The sequence below is a fragment of the Tupaia chinensis genome, unplaced genomic scaffold (genome assembly GCF_000334495.1).
Source record: "Tupaia chinensis unplaced genomic scaffold, TupChi_1.0 Scaffold148296_1, whole genome shotgun sequence".
Taxonomy (NCBI): Eukaryota; Metazoa; Chordata; class Mammalia; order Scandentia; family Tupaiidae; genus Tupaia; species Tupaia belangeri.
The window spans coordinates 486,372-501,659 of record NW_006208147.1 but is presented as its reverse complement, the minus strand read 5'-3'; the positions used below and the strand labels follow the sequence as shown (position 1 = coordinate 501,659).

General features: G+C 41.9%; 1 pseudogene; it reads left to right on the top strand.

The window, feature by feature from the left end:
* The first annotated feature begins 14,047 nt into the window (after window positions 1-14,047).
* On the top strand, window positions 14,048-14,681 carry LOC102493569 (programmed cell death protein 10 pseudogene; annotated as a pseudogene).
* Window positions 14,682-15,288: the final 607 nt, after the last annotated feature.

Here is a 15,288-nt window from a genome sequence, read left to right as displayed (position 1 = left end):
GCTCTGCGGCGCCGGCAGACCAGAGTCTGTTGAGCCGAACCGCCCGGGACGCGCTCCCCCGGCCGGCGCTCGTTGCATATGCAGCGAGGCCGCCGCCCCTTGGCCCGCCGGCGGGGGGGCGGGACGGGGTTACTACGGGTCATTCCGCGGTGCCGCTGAGGACCCGCCCTGGGCGCAGGCCGCTCGGCACGAGGGCGGGCAGGCGGGTCATTCCGCGGTGCCGCTGAGGACCCGACCTGGCCGCAGCCCGCTCGGGACGAGGGCGGGAGTGCGGGCGGCGGGGGAGGAGAGTCGGGATCTGCATTATGGGCGGAGGAAAGGCGGGTTCAGTGGGGTCTGCAGTAGGGCCCTCCCTTCAGGAGAAAAGACATCCTTCCCACAAAAAATTAACATTACAAACGCACTGTTACTGCTGTATGTATAAACCTTAAGCTAGGCATGAGGTGATATGCATATTCTTTTTCATTCTTAACTGGATTAGTTACCCTGTACTTACACAAATTTCTGTCACATCTTGCAAAATAAAATGACTTTTGGGGATGCCTGGGACTGAAAGAGATTCAAAAACTCAAAGCATATCTATAATGTCTCTCTTTTGGCTTCGCTTAGAGCAGCATAAGGGAGGAGAAGGGGTCTTCAAAATTTTATGGAAAATGCGTATTTGGGAAAAAAAAAAAGATGCATGTATTTCAAAATATTTTTGCACGAAAATAAATGTGCACTTTAATTTTATCCTTTCACATATTTTTGAAGTTGTCTCATATAACCTATTTTCTGCTAAATTCACTTACTCTGGAAGTTCAATCTTTGTTTTCGAAGGATACAGTGTGTTCTAAATTACTGGTTTTGAACGTTCTTAACAGTCTATAACTGTTTCTGTACTATAAATACAGTTTGTCGTTTTATCTCATTTTGGACACTACACAGGCAAAAAATGGCATCCAGGGCAGGTAGACTGCCTCACACAAAGCAATCAAAATATACACCACCACCCCACCACCACCAAAAAAAAAAAAAAAAAAAAAAAAAACAAGTGACTACAATAGCAACTACAGAGTACTGTAGGAAAGAAAACTTTCATCAGTCTAGTATTAGTAGGACTGGAGTTTTGTCTTGTTTTTTACCAGCATACTATTTACAACAGTTGGTCTGTGAACTCTTCTTCAAGTAGGTGAAAGGTTGCATTTATAAACCAGCCTCCAGCTAAGGCAGGGGCTCACTTCCCAAGAGAATCTCTCTAAACCTGGAAGCAGCCAGAACTTGAACTAGGTGGAGCAATGACGCACTGAGCAAAGCGAGCTAGCTCACCATGGGCTCCAGGCCAACATATCTACCTACAGGGGTGGTACCTGACTCAGAAGACCTGTTCCCCCAACCAGTTCGGTTGCTAGTTAATCTGTTGAACTGCTGTCAACGGATACACCTGAAGATAAGTGAAATACAGAATTTCTTATCTAATAGGTCCTCTGCCAACCCTCTGCAGAGATGAACGGGTTTTAGGAGTGGTAATCCCGGTACCACAAAAAGATTCTAGAAAAACGAAGTAACTTCTAAGGGAGAAAAACTAATATCTTGCTTTTCTTCCCATTAAAAGTAATCAGGTAGAGAGTGTGGTAGAAAGTAGAATACCAGCAACATCTTTCTTCATTATCTCTTTCTATATTATATATATATATATGTGTATGTATAGATATATATACACACAAACACATATTTATACATATATACATACACACAACTATATTAACATATTTTGGGACCAGGAGTTAGCGTAATAGCTATGTCGCTGGACTCCCACGTAGTCAACCGTGGTTCACGTCCCGGACCCAGTGGTTTAAAACTCATGCCGGGCGCGTGTGCGTGTGTGCCCAAGATCCCGAGAGGAGAATGGAGGAGAAGGGATTGTGGCGTGGCCATCCCCCCTGGGGGGTGATTTCTCGCTTTCTGTCTCTCTCTGTCTGTCTGGCAAGCGCACGTGCCCTATAGCAAAAACTTCTCAAAAAAAAAAAAAAAACTATATTAACATATTTTTATGTTTTAAAGAAAAATCACTTGGAATTAAAATTCTCAATTCTCATCTTGTTTGCTGTTTAACACTAAGGCTAAACAGATTAGTATTTCAACTTTAGGATTTTTGTGTTTTAATTATAAAGTACATGTATAGTTCCTTTTCTTTTAGAGAAGTTTTTGTATATTTTATTTAGAGTTTTTGAGAGTTGTGGAATTCTGCTGCATTTTCTTTCTTTCAACAAAAATCCAATTCAGAAACTGTAATGAACAACTGAATGAAAGCATCCGTAAGAGCACAGCAGTCCTTTTTATGGTTTTGTTACATCTCCAAATTACAGAGACATCGAGGGGAGATGTCTTTGTAATCTCATGAATACCTAGTGACACATGTGCAATGTCACAGAAATGGCCTGTGACTATATCATAAAATAATACCAGCAGTCTCCAGGATCATTAAAACCTAATACCAATCTCACTGATGTTTAATTTTTTTTTTTTAGAGAAAGATTTTTACTATAGGGCTTGTGTACTAGCCAGAGAGACAGAGAGACAGAAAGCAAGAAATCACCCTCCAGTGGGAATGGCTATGCTGCAATCCTTTCTCCTCTATGATTCTCTCAAAACTTTGGGCACACACACATTAATGAGGGAGTTCTTCCTTTCTTTCTTTCTCTCTCTCTTTCTTTCTTTCTTTCTTTCTTTCTTTCTTTCTTTCTTTCTTTCTTTCTTTTTGAGAGGTTTTTTGTTATAGGGCATGTGCACTCTCCAGAGAGACAGAGAGACAGAAAGCGAGAAATCACCCCCCAGAGGGGATGGCCATGCCATAATCCCTTCTCCTCCATTCTCCTCTCAGGATCTTGGACATGCACACACACACGCCCAGCGTGAGTTTAAGCCACCGGGTCCGGAACTCAAACTGTGGTCAATTACATGGGAATTCAGTGACATAGTCATTATGCCAACTGCTGGTCCTGAGGGAGTCCTTTCACACCCAGTGTGAGTTTTAAGCCACTAGGGCCAGGACTCGAACCACAGTCGACTACGTGGCAGTCCAATGACATAACCCCCATTACACCATCTGCTGGTTCCAATGTTTAAAACTTTAACAGAAAGTTTCTTTCACTTCTGGTGAATTTTCTTTTTCTTTGTTCTTTTTTCTTTCTTTTTTTTTTTTTTAATGTCCTGCCAGAGGGTGTACTAACTGACCAAACAGAAACACAGAGATAGAGAGAAAGTAGGACAAAGCACCCCCCCATTGAGGAGTGACACCACCACAACCCCTTTTCCTCCATTTCTCCAAGAAGTCAGGATTTTGGACACTCACACATGTGTGCCCAGTGTGTTTCTCAAGCCATCAGGGCTAGGACTGGAACCACTCAGTCAGCAGTACGGGATCTGGTTCCCTTAACCACTAGGCCACTGGGCAGGCCTCTGGAGTTTTTGTTGTTGTTATTGGGCGGGGGGTGCTTTAAGATGGCATATACTGTATGTTTGAGTTAAGACTTTGGCTTTGAGGTGCAGAATATACTCAACAGCACAATAACAACAAAAAACTTTAAAAATGACAATTATTGGACTTACCCTCTAGCAATTAATGAAAGAAAGAAAAAATTCAAGAGGCAAGGCAAGTTCAAGTTCACCAGAGACACTGCATGTCTAGACTTTTATCCACCTTTTCTCTCTGTCAACCCAGTATCCTTGGGTGTCCATAAATAGACCAAGAAGACAGCCAGTTTCAAGTGCCACAGTAGATACAACAGCATCTGCCCAAAGACTAGAGCTATGGGGCCAGCAGGTGGCAAGGAGGTTAAAGGCCCTGGATCACACATGGTTGACTCCACTGTCTGAGTCCCAGACCCAGCAGCTTGAAAATTATGCTAGGCATATGTGTATGTGTGTCCCAAATCCCAAGAGACTGAGAAGGGGTTGTAGTGTGGCAATCCTCCAATGTGGGGGAGGAGGGGTGCAATTTCTCACTTTCTCTCTCTCTCTCTTTCTCTGTCGCTCTCTCCAGTGAACACACACAAAAACTAAAGAAAAAAAATAGAAACGATAGAGTTCTATTTCCTAAATGCCACTTTTTATTAATGAGGGAGTCCTTTCTCAGAAGGCTTAGAGCAGACTGCTCTGCAAACCTCCCTGGTCAGAACTGAGTCCATGTTCATGTCGTGGCTGCAAAGGAAGCTGGGAAAGCATTGGCACTTTGACCACTTTAACAGAAGGTAGGCGCTCTAAGCATAGGAGAAGCTATGGGGAGGATAAATATGGAAAGCTGAATCAGCAATGTGTGCTGTGGATATCACCTGAAATCGCCCATTTCTGACTAAATGTAACCTAAACAAGAAAACCATCTGGTATCTTCCTAAACAAAATCCGTAGAGGAAGGCAGTTCCCAAACTGCTCCAAGGCTCAGCATTGCCATCAAGGACTCAGCTTCTTCTACCTCATCCTTCTGCCATTCTCAGTTTCCGTTTTATTTCTCCCTGCACGGTGATGAGATGGTTGCAACTGCTCCAGCCATGATCTTTACACCCCATATCCAGACCTGGAAAAGATGTACTCAATCCTCTTCTCCTAAACTAATCACTGGCAAGTGAAACTACCTTGATAAATGTAGCTCAGTTGTAGATCATCTACTAAGGCTAGGATAGGGTAGTCTAGCTACTTGTCACATAGCATCATTTGACCTTTGGTTTAAAGTACATGCTACATGTTGAAAGACAGAGTGCCACTTCAACAGAAGAGCTGGACCCAAGCTAGCTCCTTCGCTGGGTCTTGAAGAAGTTCAAGAATTTCATTAAGAATTTCATTAGGTGCTGAGATACATGCTAGGACCCATAGACCACATAGTCATGTGCCCATATTAGCTCCTCTGCCAGGAAGTAGGTCTCTTCATCCCATGACAAATCAGACACAGAATCCCTGGATTGTGAGGCTGGCAAGGCTCAATGGATAAGAACAGGAAATTCATACCGAGGCTATCTGTCTCACGGAGGACAAATCACTGCCTGAGGCGCCAGTGGAGGCAAAGCCACGAGGGGGACAGTCTCGTGTCATCAGCATATACTGGACATCATGAGAATGCCCACAGGATATGTGCAGGGCACCCCCAGCATTTGTTGCAAGTGAGAAATCAATAATGTCTGCCAGTTATCCTTCTGTTTAAACCAACAGACAAAACTGGATGGATTTGGATCTAGCATGGCCAACTGTGGGATACAGCAACTTGGAAAGTCATGCCAGGCACATGTGCACATGTGCCTCAGATCCTGACAGAATAGAGAAATGGAGAAAAAATTATTGTGGTGTGACCATGCCCCACTGTGGAGTACTTCCTCCTCTTCTCACCCTCTCTTTCTCTCACCCTGTATCATTTCTCTGGTGAGTGCATGTACCCTTCTACAATTTTTAATAAGTGGGGCAGGGGGATGAGGAGGGGAAAACAGAGGCTATTTCACAATACAGTGAGAGAAAGATCCCAAAGGCATTCCAGAGATTTTCAAGGCTGCCTCTCCTATCACATTCCCAGAGCTCTTAGGAGGGCCGAATGGTCATTCTGGGTGGCCCATCATGCCCTCTATGGGCTCACTACTCAGGGACACTCAAGTCTCTGCTTCCTGCAACACTGCACGGTGCTCCTCAGCTGCCTACCCCAGTTGCAGCTCAAGCAGTTCTAGGTACAGCTTGGGTTACTGCTCTGGTGGACTCAAGCCATAAACTTGGATGACATCCACGTGGTGCTAATTCTGGAGAAGCATGGAGTGCATGGGCTGTGAGGTCCCGTGAAATCCATCTAGATTTTAAAGGCTGTATCACACAGCTTGAAGAACCAGGCAGAAACTTGTCATAGGCAGAGCCACCACAGACAGCCCAGGCTATGGTAATACTTTCCGAGAGTCCCTGCAAAGCAATGCCTAGTGGAGCTGAAAGGGCAGGGCTACCTCCAGGATCCCAAAACTGCAGAGCTATCAGCATGTAACACCGTCCTGGAAAATCTACAAGTACCCAACTCTAACCTGTGCAAGCAGCTACGGGGCTATAACCAGCAAAACCATGGGAACAAGACTGCTTAAGATCTTGGGGGCCCAATCGTCACCCAGTGTGTGCAGGAAGCAGGACATGAAATCAAGGAAGAATATTCTGGAGCTCTAGGATTTAATGTTGTTCTCCCTTCTTGGTTGGGGCCTGTTACTCTCTCTTTCTGTCCAGTTTCTCCCTTTTGGGTTGGGAGTGTCTGTCCTATGCAGGTCCCACCATTAAATTTTGGAAGTAGATCATTTGATTTGATATAATAGGCTCATAGCTGTAGTGAGATTTACCTAACTACAGGTATGGGGTGGATCATACTTTGTGTCTCAAAAAAGACTCTGGAATTTGGACTTTTAAGTTGGTGTTGCAATGAGTTAAGACTTTGGGGACTATTGTGGTGGAAGTAATGTATTTCTTATGTGAGAGGACATGAATTTTGGGAGCCAGGAGTGAAATACTATGGTTTTAATGTTTCCCTAAGTTCATGTGCTGAAAATTTAATCTCCAGTGTAACAGTGTTGAGAGGTAGAACCTATTATGAGGTGACTGGATCATGAAGGCAGAGTCTTCAAGAAAATAGGTTGTCAGAAAAGCAAGCTCGACCTGCTTTTTGTTCCCCCCCCCTTTTTTTTTTTGAGAGGTTTTCGCTATAGGGCGTGTGCGCTCACCAGACAGAGAGACATAGAGACAGAAAGCGAGAAATCACCCCCCAGGGGGGATGGTCATGCTGCAATCCCATCTCCTCCTTTCTCCTCTCCGGATCTTGGGTACGCACGCACACACGCCCGGAGTGAGTTCTAAGCCACCGGGTCCGGGACGCAAACCGTGGTTGACTACTTGGGAATCCAGTGACATAGCCATTATGCTAACTGCTGGTTCCCTCGACCTGCTTGTTTGATCTCTTTCACAGACTCTGACTTGCTCTTAAAGTTCTTACCAGAAGTTGCTTCCATACCTTAGGCTTTCCAGCTTCCAGAACCATATGCCAAAAAAACCTTTTTTTTTTTCATTAATTACCCAGTCTCAGAAGTCTGTTATAGCAACAGAAAATGAAGAAAATGCTCAAAATCATAAAATTGCCAGAGGAGAGCCAGCAGGTGATGTGGAGGTTAAGGCACTAGATCCTACATGACTGTCTACAAAGTTCAAATTCCAGACTCAGTGGCTTGAAATTCTCACCAGGAACATGTGCGTATATGCCCCAAATCATGAGGAGACTGTAGAAGAGACTACAGCATGGCCATTCCCCCTCTGGGATGATTTCTCACTTGCCCTCTCTGTTTCTCTGTCTCTCTCTGGCAAGCATATGTGCCCTATAGAAAAAAAAAAAAAAAAAAGAAAGAAAGAAAGAAAAGAAATTCTAGCAGAACTTCAGCCATTACATCTATATTCCAGGTAACAGGAAGTAAGAAAAGGAGAAGGAAAAATGGATCCAACTCCCAATAATTTCTTGAAGAGTATTTTTTTTCCCACATAACACCTCATATTTTATCTCATTGGCCAGAATATCATTGCCTACTAAGGAAGCTAGAAGATGCAATTTCTTAGAAGCACACGACACCATCATAAGTAAAATCAGAGCGCTGTTATTAGCCATGAAAGTGATATTAGTTGTTGAGTAAGCAAACCACAGTCTTGTCCCTGTTGATAAAGGTGAGATAACTAAAGGAAGTCATAACATTGGGCACTGATATTCAAGTTCTCCCTTAAGATGAACAAAAGTACTTTCGTGTCTTCTTCCCTTTGATTTAGAATGTTGTGATAACAGAAAGCAATTTTTCTACATTTTTCTAAGAGTCATATGTAATTGTGAAATGAGTAAATAATCCCTGGCTAGTCTCTTCTCCAGAATCATCAGTTGTTATTCCTTTTGGAATTTCTTATGAAAAGTACTTCTTGCTTCTTTTATCTTTTTGTTTCTTCTCTCTGGACCTGCTATAACTCCTCTTGGATTCAATGCTGTAATTAATTATTTAAAGCACCAGCAGATGACAAGTACTGCACTAGATGCTGCAGATAAAGCATTTATCAAGACCAAAAAGATCTTGACTCTAAAAGAGTTTATATTCTAATGTAAGATGATTATAACAAATAAAAATAGTCCACAAGATCAAGATTTTTTTTTTTTTGCTAGTTTTACTGGTTTTTTTTTGTTGCTGTTGCTGCTTTGTTTTGTTTTGGTTTGAGTTTTTGTTGTTGTTGTTGTCGTTTGGCTATAGGGTGCATTCACTCAGAGGAAAGAGACCGAGAGAGAGAGGGAAAGGGAGAAATCAAACCCCGAGGAGGACAGCCATACCTTCTCCTCCATTCTTGTTTTGAGATTTGGGGCATGTGCCCAGGGTATTATTCAAGTTGCCAGGTCTAGGACTCAAACCACAAAGTTGGCCATGTGGGATCCAGCCACCTTAACCACTTTGCCATTGGCTGGTTCTCACCAAGATAATTTAAAAAAAAAAATTATATAGACAAAAGTATTCATCAGATATTAAACAGGATAGCTGGGAGAAAGAAGGCACAAAAACAGTTTCAGGTGGGGAGGAGAGAGGAGACAACTGTGAGAAGTGACATTTAAGCTGTATGAGGAACTGGCTGACGGTTGGAGGAGGAAAATGTTCCTCCAACTTTAGAGAGCCTTCTCCCAGAGACTAAAAGTGTATTCTTGTATCCTGTGGACTTGACTTGGCACTTTTTGGGATCTAACCCAATTTTCAGAATCCATAAATGTAACAAGGAACACAGTTCTATCATCTAAGTGTTTGTTAGATCTTGCTTTGTCAGCTAACACATTGAACTTAAATGTCAAGTGCCCTGTGAAAGTTACTTGTTCCATTCTCTGTGTTTTATTTATGTTACTGGTTTGTTGGTTAGGCCTCTTCAGGTTACAAAAAAAAATAGAAAATGCAAATGCAAATTGTCTTAAGCAGATAGAATTTATTGGCTTACAAAATCGGGGCTGGCAGGTGGCATGGTGTTGGACTCCCACATGGCTGACTGAAGTTCATGAACTTGTCAGCTTGCTTTCTAACTTTCCCTTTCTCTTTCCTTTTGTCTCTCTCTGGTCAAATTAAATAATAATAGAAAATAAAATAAAATAAATAAATAATTAAAAAAAAATTAAAATGGCTCAGGAGTATATCTTCTTTCAGGAACAGCTTGTTATGGGGTTCAAAAAATTTCAGACAGCCATTTTGACTCCTCATTCTTTTTTTTTATTTTATTTTGTAGCGGTTTTTGCTATAGGGCGTGTGCGCTCGTCAGACAGACAGAGAGAGACAGAGAGACAGAAAGCGAGAAATCACCCCCCAGGGGGGATGGCCACACCGCAATCCCTTCTCCTCAATTCTTCTCTCGGGATCTTGGGCACGCACGCACATGCGCCCGGTGTGAGTTTTAAGTCACTGGGTCTGGGACACAAACTGTGGTCGACTACATGGGAGTCCAGCGACATAGCCATTATGCTAACTGCTTGTCCCTTGACTCCTCATTCTGCAGGTGTGCTTCCTTGGTGTCTATGTTTGCTTTTTCCTGAAGTTCCCACAGCAAGATAGTTCGACACCATCTATTCCTATCCCACTGGAAATACAGTCTCTTCCCAGAAATCTTTTTTTTTTTGAAGGGTTATTTGTCCCTTCTTGCCCAATCTTTATGTCCAGAACACTGCACTCTGTCTATCTGGGTCTGGCTTACTCCCTCTATCCTGGGGTTTTAAGGTAGAGTTCAGCAGTCTACACCCCTAAAATACAGAAGGAATGTAGTTGGGGAGGTGTGTGTCCATCAGGGAAAGCAAAGTGCAACTGTTAGTGGAAAGGTGAAAGGGAATCGGATATCACATGGCACTACCATGAGCTTAGTGCATCCTACGTTGTATTGAGGTCAAGGTTTATATCTTTCTCTAACTTGGTAATGAGCTCTTGAGAACAAGGAATACATTACCTTCATTTTCTAATCCGAGGTCCACCCAGTGCGCTGGCAGGAACAACATCTGTTCCAAGTCGGCTCAATTTACATTTGTGGAGCTCATGTATTTGTGGAGCTACATGAACACATATATTTAGAGAGGTATGTTCACCAATGTTGGTATTGACAGTACATTTAAATCCTTTACAAGACATAGAGTTGTTTCTTAAAAGTTGAGACAAGAGTCAGCCCAGTGGTTAAAAGAGCCAGATCCCATATAGCCAATCATGTGGCTCTAGTTCTGGCCTGGTCACTTTAAAACACACTGGGTATGAGTGTACGTGTGCCTAAAATCTCAACGGGATGGAGCAATGGAGGAGAGGGGATTACAATGTGACCATGCCCCATGGGGGGGAGTACCTTTGCTCTCGCAAACTCTCTCACTCTCACACACACATGTTCACTCACAATTAAAGAAAGAAAAGTGCTCCACTGCCCTTGGTCATGGAGTCATTGTTGGCACCAAGGTCAGAGCAATCATAGCAAACTTACTTCAGATTGCCCTGACCATGTGTTCATATACCTATCCCAGCAGAATTTGCCTTTGGATATTGTCTAGACAGACAGAATGATAAACAAACAAAACTGTCTTCTGGAACAAGAGTATGTTATTTAAAAGGTAATTGATGCCCAATGAAGAAGTTACCTGGAAATAAAAGGTATGGTTGGATTGGGGCCAGTAGGTGGTGTGGTGGTTAAGGCGCTCGACTCTCACATGGTTGACCGTGGTTTGAATACCAGACCTGGCTGCTTGCTTTCTCACTTTCCCTTTCTATCTCTCATCAAATTAAAAAGTAGATGACAAATAAAATAAAATAAAACTATGACTGGATTACAGAATGTTCACATTTTAGAAGTTAGGAGAAAAATAAAACATGTTTTATCATTTCATAAAAGAAAAACTATCTTTTGTAATTTCTTGCCATTACAAAGACTGTCTTTGCTCTCGACCTATTTAATAATGTAAGATCATGCCATAACATCCAATTTTTTAAAAAAATAAACTATTTGTAAAAGTTGCTTATATGTATATTGCTAGTAATTTATTCCTGTTTATACCTAATAGTTAATGATCCCTTGAACATTTCTAGGATCTATACACAAAAGTAAAAACATTTATTTGATCTGTTGCATATTATTTCTATGTAATCTATACACCACAACACTCTAGTATTCATTATGTCACCACATCTTGCTTAAGAGCATATTTCTTAAACTTGTATAAATTGTGGCAGTAACAAAGCATTTAACTAAGTGTCTTATGAAAATATCTAATCTACCGTACCCAGGTATAAAAACCACTTTAATTAAAGCTTGGGAAAACATGGATAGACCTTGTATCACAATTAAGTGTTATACTTGGAATTCAGATCCCACATGGTCATCTGCAGTTCAAATCCTGGCCATATGGCTTGAAAAACGCAGTAGGCACATGTGTGTGTGCGTGCCCAAAATCCTGATAGAACCGAGAAACAGAGGAGAAGGGATTGCAGTGTGACTATATCCCCATTGGGGTGCTTTCTCTCCCTCTTTCTCTCAGGCAAGAGCACATGCCCCTGGCAATTCAAAAAAATAAAAATAAAAATCTTGGGCAAACCTTCTGTAACTCTACACTCCATTACTCACAATGTGTTTTATGGACCAGCAGCATCGGCCTCTTGGGGAGTTCATTAGAAATACAGTCCACAGGTCCCTACCCAGATCTACAGAATCAGATTCCGTGCTTTTCACAAGGTGATTCTGTGCACACTATAGTTTGAAAAGCACTAACTCCTCGTTGTATCAGTTCCCTCTACCCCCACATGTAGAAAATATTTGCCACCTGTAAGGAGAGCCAAGCACAGAGAAGAAAACGACTGGCCCAGAGAACAGAAGCAGGCTCTCTAAACTCTAATGATGGGCACACAGAACAGGCACACAGTGGCGCTTTCCACAGGGCAAGGAAGAGCTAGAGAAGGGCATGAGGAGGACAGATCTGAAATTTGTCCTGGTTATTTGCTATTCATCCAAAAAACAGCAGCACCTGCTACCCCCTGTGCATCTGGACTAAAAAGAAAACAAAAAGTATGAGTGTTTTAAAGAACTATGTTTCTCCAAGAATGGCCTCTAGACAAATTAAAGAGAACCTTCCTGAACCAGCACAGTAATACAGTGGTTAAATCCCATGCACTGGGAGCCACCCCACATGGCCCTCCATGCACCCCACATGGCCCTCCATGGGTGGAATTCTGGCTCATCTCAAAAAACACACAAGTGTGGAGACCAGCAGAGAAGCAGGGAATAGTGGTTAAGGCACTGGACTGGCATATGGTCAATCATGGTTTAAGTCCCAGACCTGGAGGCTTGAAAATCACACTGGGCATGAGTGCGTATATGCCCAAAATCCCAAGAGGGAGGCAAAAACAAAGCAAATAACAAAAATAACATGCACACGCAGGTGCATGCATGCCCCAGATCTCACAAGGATGAAACAAACAAACAAAAAAACAGAGGAGAAGGGATTGTGGCACAACCATGCTCCCTTTGGGAGTATTTTCTCACTCTCTCTCTGTCTCTTTCTCTGGCTAGTGCACATACCCTCAGGCAATTTGGAAGAAAAAAAAAAGAAAGAAAGAAAAAGAGAGAAAAGAAAACCTCTATTTCCACCCCAGCATGGGACTAAACCAAGTGATGCAGTGAATACTCACAAGGTCAGAGCAAACTTCCCAGTCTCATCAATGCCAGTGGTGTTTATCCAAGAAAATCAAAATTACTGCACATTGGTTTTAGTTACAAAATCACAAATTTTTTCCATCTACTTTTCTTTTTTTAAAGATATATTTATTTAACTTTATTTGTTGTTGTTATTATTTTTTTTTATTGGACCAGAAAGATAGAGAGAAAGGGAAAGTGAGAAAGCAAGCTGCCAGGTCCCAAATTCCTACCTCACTCAGCCATATGAGTGTCCAGTGCTTAACCACCACGCCACCTGCTAGCCCCACATCCACTTTTTTTTTTTTTTGAGAGGTTTTTGCTATAGGGCGTGTGCACTCGCCAGACAGACAGAGAGACAGAGAGACAGAAAGCGAGAAATCACCCCCCCAGGGGGGATGGCCACACCACAATCCCTTCTCCTCCATTCTCCTCTCGGGATCTTGGGCACGCACACACACGCGCCCGGCACGAGTTTAAGTCACCAGGTCCAGGATGCGAACCGCAGTCGACTACGTGGGAGTCCAGTGACATAGCCATTACACTAACTGCTGGTCCTGACCCCCATTCACTTTTCAATCAGTTACTTTTAGCAAGCTTAGAAAGAAAAAAAGCACTAAATAAACAATAGTGAGAATTTGTGGATTCTAGAGATATCCCAATATAGCTCTTCCTATTATCACTATTAAAATAGTTCTGAAAAATAATTGTTTCTCTCAATTCTTAGGAAACATTTACCAGAAGTAATAACAAGGAGGAAGTAATGATATGACAAACTCTCATAGGGAATAAAAAAAAGCTTGACACTTAAAGCTTCAAAGCCCTATTTTAACCCATACGATCACAGTAAAATTCTAGCTAGAAGATCATTCGTAAAAGATTATATCCAGCACTGACATCTGTTGTATTCTCTGTCCAGCAACCCTTCCCCCATTTCTATTTTTTAAAATTATTTTTATTTAACTTTATTTATTACTATGATTACTAGTTTTCAGTTTGATCAGACAGAGAGAGAGGGAAAGGGAAAGTGAGAGAACAAGCCATCAGGTCCAGGACTTGAACCATGGTCAGTCATGTGGAAATCCAGTGTCCTCAATCACCACGCCACCTGCTGGTCCCCCCCCCCCATTTCTATTAAAAATCACCCTTCACTCTGGTCCTTCCAGTGATGCTGGAGTGAATTGACCCTGGAGTTCAAGAGGGCTCCAAAGGTGGGACAGGAAGTCAGTGCCCCAGTTGCTGGTGAGTGTGTGTGTGTGGTGCCTCATTCTTTCATCACACACACACAGAAGAAATACTGCAGTAAATGAAGAGTACCCTGCATTTTAGCACAGCTTTTTCTACTGTAATTGGCTTTTGAATGGGGATGACAATGGAAGAGATGAAGAATGAAGCTGAGACCACATCTATGACTTTTCTATGTCCCTCTATGTAGTCCTATTTCCTGTGTTTAATAAGCTAGAACAAGTAAATCTGTCTGCAGCTCAGATGCTGAAGCTGCATTCATTAAGGCTGAAAAGGAAAGTCCAGGTCTCGCACAAGACATCATAATGAAAATTTAAGAGACAGAAAGTGTAGAAGTTAACTTCACGGAGTCCCTTCTTTGTATGGCAGCTGATGATGCAGAAGAGTATATGAACAGCCAGAGCCAGAATTCCAGGACCCAAATGAAAAGGCAGGAGCACTTAAACAAATTCTCAGTAGAATCCGGATGAGATCAATGACAGAGTGAGGTTTCTGCAGACAATCAAGGATACAGCTACTGCAATAAAAACTTCTTGATACAGTGAATATTGTCTTCAAGAAATATCCATACCAGAATCGCAGGGCACTTGAACAGCAAAAGAAAGAATTTGTCAAGTACTCCAAGAGTTTCAGTGATACTCTGAAAACATATTTTAAAGATGACAAGTCAATAAATAAGTTTGTTAAGTGCCAACCGACTAGTTCATCAAACCAACTTGATACTTCAGACCTTCAAAACTGTGGCCTGAAAGTTGTTTATGTTAAGAGATGTACTTCTTAGTGACAGTATTGGACTGCCTTCATCTGTAAATTTTAAAGTTTGACTGTATAAATTATTAATCCCTCCTGAAGGGATTTAATCCAGGATGTTGAATGGAATTGCTGTCATCTTACACCATATTACTGTAAAATGTAGCTTAATCATAATCTCACACTGAAGATTTTATATCACTTTACATTATTTTTACAATGATTATTCTCGTAAGAATTATAAGCCAAAAGAATTTATGTTTTAATGTGTCATTATATAACATTCCTTAAAAGAATTATATTGGTGTTTGTTTCTGACATTTTAACTTGAAAGCAATATGCTGTAAGATATTTAACAATCTTTGATAGCAAATATTCAATAAAATAGCTTACATCTGTTACACATTTCTTTACTTAAAATGTGTGTGTGTATATATATATATATATATATATAAAATCAGAAGACCAAGACAACTTGATACAATGTTCTAAAGAACTTTTAATGGGGGCCCGCAAGTGGTGTGGTGGTTAAGGCACTGGAATTCCCACATAGTCAACTACAGACTTGGCAGCTTGCTCTCTCTCTCTCTCTGGCAAAACTCATGC